The sequence below is a fragment of the Fukomys damarensis genome, unplaced genomic scaffold, assembly GCF_012274545.1.
Source record: "Fukomys damarensis isolate Sample0158 unplaced genomic scaffold, DMR_v1.0_HiC HiC_scaffold_9, whole genome shotgun sequence".
NCBI classification, from domain to species: Eukaryota; Metazoa; Chordata; class Mammalia; order Rodentia; family Bathyergidae; genus Fukomys; species Fukomys damarensis.
The window spans coordinates 5,061,135-5,073,242 of record NW_022900921.1 but is presented as its reverse complement, the minus strand read 5'-3'; positions in this window follow the sequence as shown (position 1 = coordinate 5,073,242).

Genomic DNA, 12,108 nt, shown 5'->3' with positions numbered 1-12,108 from the left:
GTCTAGAACTCACAGCAATCCTCCTGCCTCAGCCTCCTGAGTGCTGGGATTATAGAAGAGCACCACCACACCCGGCCAAAAAGTTGCCTATTCTTAGAGCCTGGAAGAGTGTGTGTTAAAATTCAGCAGCTATTTCTATTTCTCCCTTTAATTTTATTAATTTCCTTATATATATCTGAGGCTATATTATTAGGAGCACAAAATTCTGAATTTTTGCATTTTCTCAGTGAGTCATGCCTCTTCATTATGAAATACTTCTCATATCTAGTGATACTTCTTCCCCAAAAGTCTATTTACCTGTTTTTAATATAGTTACACCAATTTTCTTTTGTTTAGAGTTTATACAGTACATTTTTACTTTCTATTACTTACGATATCCCTGTGCATACATTTACAGTCATAAAACAGTTCTTTTATGATGAAGCTGTGCTTGGATCTTAAATATTTCATCTAGTTTGACCATCTATGTCTTTTATTTGAAACATTATTTGGGACCCTTTACATTTAATGTAGTTATGGATGTTTGGTTTGAAATTTACCATCTTACTCTTTCTTTCTTTCTTTGAGACAGAGTCTCTCTTTAATTCAAGCTGGCCTTGAACTCACTGTGTAGACCAGGCTGGCCTTGAACTCACAGTGATCCTCCTGCCTCAGCCTCCCACATGTGGGATTACAAGCAGGCACTACCATGCCTGGCTTAACTTTCTATTTGTTCCATGTTTTCAATTTTATTTACAGAACTGGGGGTTGAATCCAGGGCTTTCACATTCCCGGCCCTTTTATTTTGAGACAGGGTTGAAGTTGCCCAGGCTGGGCTTGAACTAGTGATTCTCTATCCTCAGCCTCTCATAGTGCTGGGATTGCAGGTGTGTACCAACATGCTCAACTTGTTCCATGTATTTTGTTTTCCTTTTACTCCCCTTTATTGTTTCCTTTTGAACTCACTGAACATTTTTTATTTTTAAGTACTTATCTTTTATCAGCATTTTAATTATATATACTTTTATAATTCTCTGCATTTTATCACACACTTCTTTAACTTATTAGAATGTTTGAATTTTTATTTCTTAGCTGAAGAGGATCTTAGAATATTTTAACCCTATTTACTTCTCTCCCTACTTATGTGCTGCTGACATCATATATTTAAATTTTATCCATATGTTAACCCTACTATTCATTATTGTTTTACACCGTTAATTTGGATAAATAGTTTGCAAATACTTTCGCTCATTCTGCAGACTGTCTCTTCACTTTGTTGACTGTTTTCTTTGCTGTACAGAGGCTTCTTAATTAGATGGAATCTTGTTTATCTATTTTTACTTTTGGCTCTTAGCCAAAAAAAAATCATTGTTTATGCTGAAGTCCGAAGTGTTTGTCCTATGTTTGCTTCAAGTAGTTCTGTAGTTTTGGGTTTTATACCAAGGTCTTTGAGTTGGTTTTTGTAATGGTGGGAGATAAGGACATAGTTTAATCCTTCTGCTTATGGATATACAATTTTTCTGACACTCTTTATTAAAGATACTGTCCTTCCTTCACTGTATGACTTTGTTGCCTTTGTCAAAAATTGGTGTTATGGGCTGGAGATTTAGCTCAGTGGTGCCACCACCTGCCTCACAAGCTCAAGGTTCCGAGTTCAATCCCTGGTATCCCAAGCAAACAAACAAAAAAACAAAAAAGGTCAATATATTATTTTGGGCCAGGGATTTAGCCCAGTGGTTCTGCTGCTTGCCTCACAAGCACAAGGACCCGAGTTCAATCCCCAGTACCAAATCCCCGGCTCCATTCATTTTATATAAATGACAGGATTTCATTGTTTCTTATACCTAAATTATACTCTTTTGTATTTATATGAAACTTTTCTTTTTTCATTCGTCCTGAGATTGGCACATAGGCTGATTCTGCATCTTGGCTATTGAGAATAGTGCTATTTATGGTTTAGATCTAAAAAATACGCCCAAAATCTCACATTCAGAGGTGGGCCCTGGTCAGGGGGGTTTGGCCACTGGGAGCATGACTTGGAAGGGTCTCTTCTTGTCCCTGGCTCCTTCCTTCTTCTGTTACTTCCTGGCCACCATGACATTCTGCGTTGGAGCTGCTGACCACAGACTGAACCCCCTGAAACTGTGACCCAAAATCAGTCTATCCTCCTTTGTCAGATATCTCATTCCAATGATGAGAAAAATGACTAATACAGTACCCCACCACCAAACAAAAAGAAGCAAAAACACTGTGAAAGGGCAAGTATCACTTTATGAGCTGATTTTATTCCCTTTAGGAATGTACACAGAGAGCTGGGCATTTGGCTCAGTGGTTCCACCGCCTGCCTCACAACTGCAAGGGCCTGAGTTTGATCCCTGGCACCAAAAGAGAGAGAGAGAGAGAGAGAGAGAGAGAGAGAGGGAGAGAGAGAGAGAGAGAAATGTACCCAGAATTGCCAGAATTGGGGAAGCTAAAGCGCATGGTAGCTCTACTTTTAATTTTCTAGGGAACATCTATACTGCTTTCTACAATGTTTGTACAAAAGAGTTCCATTGCTTTAAATGTTGGTTTTTATGCCAGTATTATGCTGTTTTGGTTGCTATCATTTGTTATAGCTTTGAGATCAGGGAGTTAGGGATTTTTTTTTTTTAATTTTTTGGTACCGGGGATTAAACTTGGGTCCTTGTGCTTGCAAGGCAGGCCACGGCACCACTGAGCTAAATCCCCAGGCCTAGGGATTTTAAAATTGATATTAAAAATTCATGTGAATGAGTTTTGCCCATTGTATTTATTCATGCAACATCACCTAAAATAACAGATAGAATGTTCTACTTCCCAAGTACTAGTTTCCAGTTTTCTACTTATCTTCAATGCAATTGTTTTACTTGTTGTTGGACTTCAGATACTTGAATCATATAAATAGATCGTAAGTGTATACATTTGTGTAATTTTTTGAAGATTCACCCATGATTTACATTTATCAGTCATTTGTTACTTCATGTCACTATCACTGTAAAAATTTTCTTTATCCATTCTCTGCATGACATATATTTGAAGTATCTTAATTATTATGATTAAGGCTGCTGTGTACTTTCTTCTTCAAATCTTTTTGTGAAATACACACACACATATACATACACACCCTCATTATTCTTGGGAGAATACTTACAATTTCTGGATCATAGAGAAAAATACATGTATACTATTAGAAATTAACAGTTCTCTAAAGTGAGCGAATTGTTTACACTCCACCAGCAGTGATCAAGAGTTCCAGTAGCTGCACAACCCTATAAACATTTGATATTATCAGTGTTTTTCATTTTATTTATTCTAGTGCATGTATAATGACATCACATTGAACCTTTATTTTCATTTTCCTGGTGAACAATGATATTCAGTACCTTTTCATGTGCACGGTGGTCATTCCATGTCATTTATTTATTTATTTAGTACCAGGGAACAAACTTGGGGTGTTGTGCTTGCAAGGCAGGCGGTGGAACCACTGAGTTAAATCCCTGGCCCTTTGTGTCTTTTTTTTTTTAGGTACCAGGTATCAAACTCAGGTCCTTGAACTTGTGAGGCAGGCGGCAGAACCACTGAGCTAAATCTCCAGCCCCCTTCATATCTTTTTTTGAGCATTTGCTCAAGCACTTTACACATTTTAAATGGAAATGTTTGGATTTTTACTGAGGATTTTTGAAGTTTCTTGATATATTCAGGACACAAATCTTTTGTCGCACATATATATTGTACATGTGCTCTTATTGCTTCGTGTTTTGCACGTATTATCTCCCCAATCTGTGTTGTGTCAGTTCATTAATTTTCTTAACAGTATCTTCTTTTTCAGGTGTGGTTCACATATATAAAATGCACAGGTACTAACTTAGCTTCATTGATTGTGATAATGAAATATTCTCACATAACCTCCGCCCAAAACAAAACACAATTACATCACCCTTTATCTTTCTTTTAGTCATTGTTTCCTACCAGAGGCAACCTGACTTCTTTTGCTTAATCTTTTGTTGAACTTTATCTGGATGGAAACACATAGTATATTTGTAAATGGACTCCTCTAGCAGTCTTCTGTGATTGGCTTGTTTCACCCAACTGGGTTTTTTCTGTGTTGTGTTTTTTTTTTTTTTTTTTTTTTTTTTTTTGGTACTGGGGATTAAACTCAGGACCTTGGGCTTTTGAGGCAGGCACCATGCCACTGAGCTAAATCCCTGGCCCAGCTGTGTGTGTGTGTGTGTGTGTGTTTGTTTAAAGGTACTGGGGATTGAACCCAGGGCATCAGATTTGCTAAACAAAAGCTCTACCACTGAGATATGTTCCTACTCCTTTCTTCAATTTTTATTTTGAGACAGAGTCTCACTTAGTCACACAGGCTGTCTTCAAACTTCAGATCCACCTGCCCTTGGCTTGCTGAGGATCTGGTATGACAGATGTGTGCCCCTGCACTTAACACTGTTTTTGAGATTTGTCAGTTTGTACCCTTACATTGTCAGACAAATCTGATGCTGAAGATCTCACTCTGCAGGACAGCTTCTTCCCCAACTGATGTGTTGAGAATCTAGGAAACCAACAGCCATTTCCACAGATGCCGGCCTTGTATCTCACTGATACGTACTGGGCCTGTGAGACTGTTGTGCTGTTTTTTTTTGGAGGGCGTTGTTGTTTTTGACTTTGTTGTGCTTGTGTGAAGAAATTCTTTAACATATTTCTCTTCTTAACATCTCATTAGATGGTTGTCAGCCACTTGGTTTTTACCATATCAAGCAAGAGAAATACTTGCTAACTAATATTACATGCCAAGGAATTGCCGATTTTTACGATCTCACCGTTCTTGTTCTGTCTTGCAATGGGAGGATGAGAGGTGAGAGGACAGTGAGGTAATGAGCAAATGAGGTGCTGTCTGCTAAGTGGACTGGAGCCTGTAAGGTGTTACGCAGCGGGGGTCAGCGGTACAGGCAGCCCTTGTCTGTCACCCACTTGGATTTTGCACTGGCTGAATGGACAATTTCTCCTTTGTTTACTTTTCATATATTCAGGCTCTTATCCATGTTTAGAGCTGTTGCAACCCGGTGTCCTCTGCCAGGCCCGTGGTGCAGTCTTGCTCGTGTTGACCTCACTGTTGGTACAGTGGGGTTTTTAGAACAGTTTGCATACTTTTTCGTCCTTTTTTTGTAATAACAAAAAAGAAAAGTGAGAAATGAGGCTTCTACTGAGTTTATCTTTTTTAGTTTGAAAAAATATTTTTGCAGTGCTGGGGATTGGACCCAGGGTTTTACACCCACTTAAAGAAAAAAAAAAATTTTTTTTGAAACAGAATCTCGCTAAGTTGACCAGGCTGACCTCAAACTTGCAGTCCTCCTTCACAAATAACTGGGGTTACAGGCATGTGCCACCATGCCCAGTAAGGCTGCTACGGACACTAATGAAGAGAAGCATCTCTCTCATAACTGTGATGTCATTAAGTCAAACACAGTCTTCTTAGAGGTACTGAGACCTGTACATTTTTACCCTCATCTGAACCCTTATTAGTTCCATGTCAGTGTCTGTTCAGAATTTTAAAAAATGATTCACATCTACAAATGCTAAAAATATATTGTTTGATACTGTGATTAAAATGTGAGCTATAACGAGGGATTTCTAAAGTTTTTAGCTTTCTCAGAGTGAGCTGTCCTTAATACATTTAAGCTTATTGTTTTATTTTTATATATTTAATTTTTAAGTGTGTTTCAGGGCACAAAATATTTGGAAACATGAAACTGGCTCTAATTGAATAAAGCTTTCGCTCGTACAGTGACCCACAGAGCTAGAACTGTGGAGCTCAAGCGAGGAAACCAGCCTAGTCCCACAAGGTCACGGAGCTCAGTCAGGCATGGGGCAGGTAGGACCAAGGAGATGCACAGCTCTGCCGAGAGCAAGCCCCTGCTCTTTCCCTCACGGCCCAGAGCGGTGGCTTCGTGTGAAGCCACCTTGATGTCGTGCATCCGCTTCACATGCTCGGAGTATGCCACCCAACAGCATTGTTCCCTCTGTGGCAGGCATCATAGGTGTCACCTTCTGGTATTTGGGTGAGGCCGGAGTCTGAACAGTCACACTTGTAGTCTTGCTAAGGCCAAGAAGCTGGCAGTGATTTAAAGCACCATTTAGTGTAAGACGGGTGACTCATCCGGCAATTAGGATTGCCACATCCTTGTAGCTAAGTCCCAACGTAGTCTTTCACTTCATGGCCTCGACTGCCTGGAGACAGGATTAGCAGGGGCAGCACAGATGTGTAGCCTTCACGTTCTGTTCTGCCTTGAATTAGATATGCGTCAAGAATGCACATCATGGGCTGGGGATTTAGCTCAGCGGTTCGGTGGCCTGCCTAGCAAGCGCAAGGACCTGAGTTCAATCCCTGGTACAAAAAAAAACAAAACAAGAATGCACATCATAAGCTGGGCATGGTGGTGTGTACCACTGGAAGGGCTGAATCACTGGGCAGGAGAATCCCTGAGAGTTTAAGGCCACCCTCAACCACACAGCAAAACCCTGTCTCAAAAAAAATCCAAACTAAATAAATAAAAATGCAAATCGTAATTGCATCATCAGGAAAAGGAACTAGTGGTGATTTTAGCCCCCTGCTACATTAACACTTATGTATTCGCTTTTGCAAAAACTTTGTAAATGGACAAAATCATAGTTTGGTGGTGCTTTTTGAATCTGACAGTGCCAGTAACGCTTTTCCCTTGATAGCATACTAAACTACTAAACTTAGGAATGTTCTACTCTATTTGCCTGTATTTTCTCTCAAGAGGGAAATTCTCCATGATGCTAGGGGAAATGGCACCGTAAAACAGAATTGCAGGGAAAAAATATAATAATGGTAATGATGAGCCACAGCTTTATTCAGTAAACATTGGTGAATCACTTTTGAGTTGCTGAAGTACGTTTGTTAGCCACATCATGTACGGCGGAGAATCAAGTTTTCTTCATGGTACGTAGTACATGTCAGGGGTTCAGGAGTGCAAAGGAGATGTGTGCATGAGTAATTATGATGAAAGGCAGGAAGTATTATGCGGCTCTCTGGGGGGACCCCGTCCCGCGGGGAATAGGAGGTGAGAGCCGCCTCTTATTCGTGGGTCATCAGAGGCCGATCCGATCTTGAATGTCTGTGGAGGAAATCTTTAAGAAGTTAGAGTACACGGCCCAAGTCTGGTTTCTGATCAAAGGCTCTTTATTGGCTCAGCAAAACGATTATATACTGTTATCCCAGGGGGAAGGTTCAGCAAGCTTACTGGACAGTTCAAACAAATCCTCTACCAATCACATGAGTCACTCAAGCATTTAACCATACAGCAATCAGTATTTTACCAAATGTGGGGAGGGGTAAGTGGGAAGGCATACATCAACAGTTAACCCTATGCAATCTTTAATTTAACAATCTCTAGGGGCAAGCAGGACAAGGAAATACCACCGGCCTCCTGCTCCAGATCCCGTGACCCTGTGGTTAGCACAAAGGGCTATTTTTTCTGTAAGATTCCCTGTTTGCCCAGGGGCTAGACCTGCCAAAAGTCACGTATGTAGTCTAGTGGGATTTTTCCACCGAGGCAAAGGCTAAGGTTGAGGGCAGCCATCTTATGCAGGCCCAAGCAGTCTCTCACAGTATTAGGCTGAGAAAGAGGTGTAAATGAGCAGAGACTGTGGCGGACTGGGCAACTAGAAACACTTCATAGCGGGCTATCTTTGCTAAGTTGCTGGCCCTTAACAGATTGAAATGCGATGGTTAAGAGGTGTCATAGACTGGAGGTCTGTCCTTTGCCAGGCTCTGTGCTAGGCATTTTGCATGCCTAATCCAATGGAATCCTCACAGTAATCCAATGAGAAAGGTACTGTTCATCATCCCATTTTAGAACTGAAGAAACTCCTGAAAGATTGATTTTTCTCACAGTCACGCAGCAGTAAGTGAAGAGCTAGGATTCTGTCCGGTGAGACATGAAAGGTAGCTCTTAAAAACAGGGCTCTGCTGCTCTTCATTCTAGAAGTGAATCCAGCAGTTCAGTGTTTGGAAAAGCATGGACTATGTTGTAAGACCACGCACTCGCGACTGGCTGGAGAACAGCGTGTGTGGAGCACAGAGAGCCGTGAGAATAAGGTTGTTCCAGTAAGTTAAGGACAGGTCACAGGAAGTTAGAACGCTGTGCTAAGAAATGAAAGATTTTTGTGAGGCGACGAAATCATCAGATGCCTATTGGTGAAGTGGCAGGGCCAGATATGTGCTTAGGAGGACAACTCAGTGTGAAAGGGGGGATAAGAGGCGTAAAAACCAGTTAGGCAGCCATCCCAGTAATGGCGCAAGGGTGAAAAGGCAAGCACGGCTCCAAGAATATGTGACTTCCTCTTATAAACCGACTGTTTCATTTAAATAAATCCCTATACAAGGGCCAGGGATGTAGCCCAGTGGTTCCAGCATCTGCCTCACAAGCGCAAGGTCTGGAGTTTGGTCCCCAGGACCAAAACAGAAACAGAAACAAAAAATCCTATATATTCTCTACAGAACATAAAGTAGGAAATAATTATTTTTATAAAATGTGCACTACTTTTATAATAGGGTTTGGTTTGAAGAATTTTTTTTGCCAATGAACTTCAGGAACTTTATAAACTTTATATATTGATCGATGTTGATATGATATTATTTAAAGAAGCATCCATCAGAATCAACATGTAGTAGGTTCGTGTACTGTCTCTAAAAACCACAAACTAAGAATGATAAATTATCAACATATTTAGTATTTTCTAATTTTACTGCATTCTTTTATGTATCTGTAGGGAAGTCATAGGGATTATAAACACAATTTGAGTAAAGTTTAAAACCTTGTATTTTATGATAAAGAGCCTTTATTTAAAATGGCGAAAGCACTGATATTATATATTTCTGTAAAGATAATTATAAGAGTTTTATTTTTCTGATATTAAAGGTTATTTAATGAAGACTTGTTTCCATTAACTTGAAAAAAAAAGCATCTACCAATCATTGTACAAAGAAATATTGAAAATATGCATATATCCCCTAAAACTAAAACTCCTTTCTTACATGACTCCATTTTTTCTTCTTCACCTCATGAATGCCATTAACTGTTTTATTATATGTCAAATACATTTCTTTCTTGGTACCAGCGATCAAACTTGGATCCTTGTGCTTGCTAGGCAGGCCGTGGCACCACTGAGCTAAATCCTTGGCTCTCAAATAAATTTCTAAAACATTTCCAAAGGAACAGAAACCAACACTAATCAGACACTGAGAAACCCTTACGGGCTGTTACCTGTGGGCCATGCTCTGAATTGACGAGTAATCCCCTTGCCCACTGCGCTTGCTCACGTTCCTGAGCTCTGTGTGTGTCACCCTGAGGGGACGCTCGGTACCTTGACATTGGCTCATTACACAGAGCTCACCCTTGTCCAGAGGAAGCAGGCTCTGTAATTCTCCTTTCACGAAGTGCTTATCCCTGTAATTTCCTACCCTGAAGTTTAGAACAAACAAATAATAAAAATTAAGGTTGTTTTGAGATCTTATCACTCACCCCAGGAGCTTAACAGCAAAGCAAGAAACATGTGTATGCAACCCAGAGCACATGGGAATTGCAGTACAGGTTGGACACCCTAATCCAAAAATCCAAAATTCAAAATGCTCAATTTTAGATTTTGAGTTTTCAGATTAGGGACGTTCATTTACACTATAGAGTCTATGCAAAAAAATCCAAAATCTGAAAAACTCTAATATCTGAAATACTTGTCTCTAGAATTTCAGGTAAGGGATTCTTAACCTACATTTTATATCTCTTCACCGGCCAACATTTTTCATTTGCTGCCTAAAATGTGATCATGTGGTTATTATGGAATCAATCCATTTTAAGTGTAGGAGGGATCGTACTGAGATGCGGTGTATTTTTTCGAGGTACATATTAAGTATTTCTAATTGGAGCTCCGAAGCGGGACACTGTGGCTCATACCTGTAATCACAGCTACACGGAGGCTAAAGCAAGCAGCTCATAAATTCAAGCCAGCCTGGGCAACTCTGTCTCAAAATTAAATAAAGAGGGTTGGTGACGCAGCTCAGTGGAAGAGTGCTCACCTGCCCGAGGCTGTGGGTTCAATCCCCAATGCTGGGGGGAAAAAAAGATGAAAAAGGAAGGGGGAGTAAAATTAATTTTGATACCTGGGATTCGCTTCAAAGTGGCACAGATAAAGGAGGAAGTTGGTGCAGATGCATATAAAGCAATAATGGCCCTGAGGTGATGGTTGCTGCAGCCAGATAATGAGGGTGTGGGGGTCATTACACTACTCACTACATAAATGAGTGAATAATTATTAGCTTTCCAAAAGGCCTACTTGTGTCTATATTTGAAGTTATATGTGTTGTGCATGTATAATTATACATGCATACCTGTGCAGATTATGCATGTTGAAAGATATACATAAAGTGAAAAAAATGATTTCACTGTAGGTAGAAGACAGAGTTTTCAGTGTTTGGATTTTGAATTGAATATTAGCTGTTAAAAAAACTAGTGAATCGTTCCTTAAAAATGTTCGTTCCCATTAATTCATTAACATGTAGTATATTTTTCAGTACATGAACTGCTCCAAGCTTACACTAACTCTGTAGAGATGTGGTTAGTTGTGTAAGCATTTGCCTGTGCCTTTTATCTGCTTTCTTATTTTCCCTCCGGGTGTGTCTCTTCCATTAGATTAGTAAACTCATCACCTAACCAGCCCCTCACTCTATGTTCCTGAGAACTACGATCTCTCAGGAATCATAAAATAAAAATTTAAGGACAAGATATGAGATCCAACAGCGTGCATATTTTTTCAAAAGACTAGCAAGGGACAGTGATCGCATAAAGGTTGGTTTAGGTCCGAAACGTCTGAGCTCATTCAGATACGGACAGCCATTCTCTGTGACACTAAGGGAAATGCATGATATTTTTTCTTTCTGTAAAACAGAAATAATGTAGTCTCAGAGTGGAGAAGGGAGAAGAGGGAAATAGGGATGAAAATGGCAGCCACATTCTCCAGTGACCCTGTTTGTCCCAAGTGGTGAGGACCTTAGACCAATTGCCAGGAAGTTGTGCCCATCACCCTGGGTCTGGGCCTTACTGGCGTGGCTTCAACACAGCTGCCCTTCTTCTGGGTAGGTTAACCCTGCCAGAAGTCTTCTGCAGCAGCTGTAGCAAAAGGTCAAGGGACTATTTTATTTTATTGGCACTGGGGATCAAACTTGGGTCCTTGTGCTTGCAAGGCAGGTGGTGGAATAACTGAGCTAAACCCCTGGCCTGGTCAAGGTGTTATTTTAAAGGTGATCCAAATCCCTGAATGTTTGGGACTTGCTCAGGATCATACAGTCTACAGCAAGGTTCACTCTGGCAGACAGATCAACTCAACATTTCTGCACTATCAGCCACCCGCCTCCCTCTCAAATCCTAGAGATATACTTGGGGTTTTTTTTGGGGGGGGATTTAGGGTAAGTGAGAATCAAAGGTTTACAGAGTGCCCTGTTTGAGAATTGTGATCTCTAGGCTTGGCTTTCCAAAGGAAGTTCAGGGAAGGTGGCTTATCTCATAAGGGAGCTGCTCAAGTGACGGAAGGAGTGATGTATAGCCGGCCCTCTCTGGCTCCACACTGAAACTGAACTGTGCCCGTGGGAAGGAAATAAAGGAGGAAGTAAAGCAGATTCGTCATTGTTTAAGGAGCCTGGTATGCAGAACTGAGATTCCCTAGGTGTTGGCTGAGGCAACAGAGTGAAACTTTCTCATTCAAGGGTGTTGCCCAGTGGAGAAGTGCAGGGGAGCTGCTGGGCTTTGGGAGGGACCTGTGCACCTGTGTACTCTAAGGAGCTCGTGGGAACTGCAGTAAGGTCAGGTTTTCTCGTTTGGGCATCGTTTGACACCTCTGGGGGGTTATCTTTAGTAATAACCTTTTATAGTCACTTTGAATGGATAATTGACAGTCTTGGCTTGGTTACAATAGGAAGACTTATTTGATTAATTGAAAGTTTAATCAACTAAGTAGACATTAACATTTGAAATTCTGCTTGCCTGGGCCCACTAAAAGTGGTTAAGAAAATCAATAGTAAACAGGGCCACACTG